The following is a 1,634-nucleotide window of genomic DNA, read 5'->3' as shown; positions in this document are numbered from 1 at the left end:
CTCCAGGCTGGTCTGCTTGTCCTTTCAAGTGGAAATTTCCCATCTCTGAAGATTCTGGGTGAGGTTCAGGATTTAACCTGTGGTCTTACGAAATGCAGAGGCTCTGCAGGAAGCCTCCTTCACTAGGCACGTTGTAGCCCATTTTAGGTATTCCAATCAGTTATAAAGGAGCTCTGGTAGTGTAGTGTTTACGAATCAGGCTGTGAACCGCAAGGTCAGCAGTTGGAAACTACCAGGTGCTCCATGGGAGAAAGATGAGGCTTTCTGTTCCTGTAAAGATTTATGGCCTCAGAAACCCTGTCGCTATGGGTTGGAACTGACTTCATGGCACTTAACAACAGCAACAAATCAGTTTATAGGTAGAAGATGGATTTACAAGCTTTCTATGATGATATTTCTGGCTATTCCTTTCTTTCCCCCTCAAGTGTCTATTGTATAGTGGTATGCCAGGGAAACCAAGATTCAAAAGAAAGCCAAGCATCTTAACATTATTTCCTTCTTTTTCCCATCTAACCATGTCTCAATCCCTGTATCCCAGAGCCCTGTTGTTCCAAGGTTGTGAATACATCAGTATTTACCTCTGTCTTGCTTAGCCCATGCAAACCTAGTTTGGGCGTTCTTGAGGAGCTCAAATTAGATTCCTTTTAAATGTTTTTTGAGTTTGAGAATTAAAAAGAAGTCTGAAGCAGTAAGATCAGGGCTACAGGGTGGATCAAGTAAGGTTTCCTAACAAAATTTCCAAAGGACATCTCTTGCTACCCTTGAAGGATAGCATTGTTATGATGGAAAAAAAAATTCCTCATTGTACCTTTCTTAGGCTTCTACTCACCAGTTCAGTTTTCAAGTTTCTTAAAAAACTTTTTCCTAATAAGCCCCCTTGATCATCCTGTGTTCTTTGAGGAAATCTATCAAGGTTGCCTCTTAGAAGTCCCAACAGTCACCATAGCTATCTGAGCTGACTTCTCTGCCTTGAATTTAACTGGTCTAGCAGATTCCCTCTGAATCTACTGTTTCGGTTGGACCTTTTTGAAAAAAAAAAAAAAAAAAAAAAAATTGAAGATACGCTAGTGAGCTTAAGACAGGCAGAGAACTTGTCTGCAGCCATCCAGTTGTCATAGAGACATGTTTAAATGTGTTTTGTTTGGAATGTTGTTGTTGTAAAGTGCCATAACGTTGGTTCCAATTCATAATAACCCTATATAGGGTTTCCAAGGAGTGGTTAGTGGGTTTGAACCACTAGCCTTGTGGTTAGTAATCCAGTGCTTATCCTGTAGCACCAATGTTGTTGTTATTAAGTGCTGTTGAGTTGTTTACGACTCATAGTAACCCTGTACAGGGTTTCCAAGGAACAGCTGGTGAGCTTGATCCATCAACCTTGTGGTTCAAACCAATCTTACAGTCCAGTGCATTAACCCACAGCATTATGTGCTTATATGAATTGGAGACGTTTTTAATATACCATCCAATACTTGCTTGTGTATACATAACCTATGAAAGAATATGTAAGAAACTAATATTTTGATGATATTTGGGGAGAACTAGATGCCTGAGATATTGATGAGTATAGCAACTTTTCACCTTAATGTCTTGGCTATCTTTTGAATTTGATCCATAATGAATATATTTTTAATAAA

The sequence above is a fragment of the Chrysochloris asiatica genome, unplaced genomic scaffold (assembly GCF_000296735.1).
Source record: "Chrysochloris asiatica unplaced genomic scaffold, ChrAsi1.0 scaffold02130, whole genome shotgun sequence".
Taxonomy (NCBI): Eukaryota; Metazoa; Chordata; class Mammalia; order Afrosoricida; family Chrysochloridae; genus Chrysochloris; species Chrysochloris asiatica.
The sequence above is the reverse complement of the archived record's forward strand: the minus strand, read 5'-3'. Positions refer to the sequence as shown.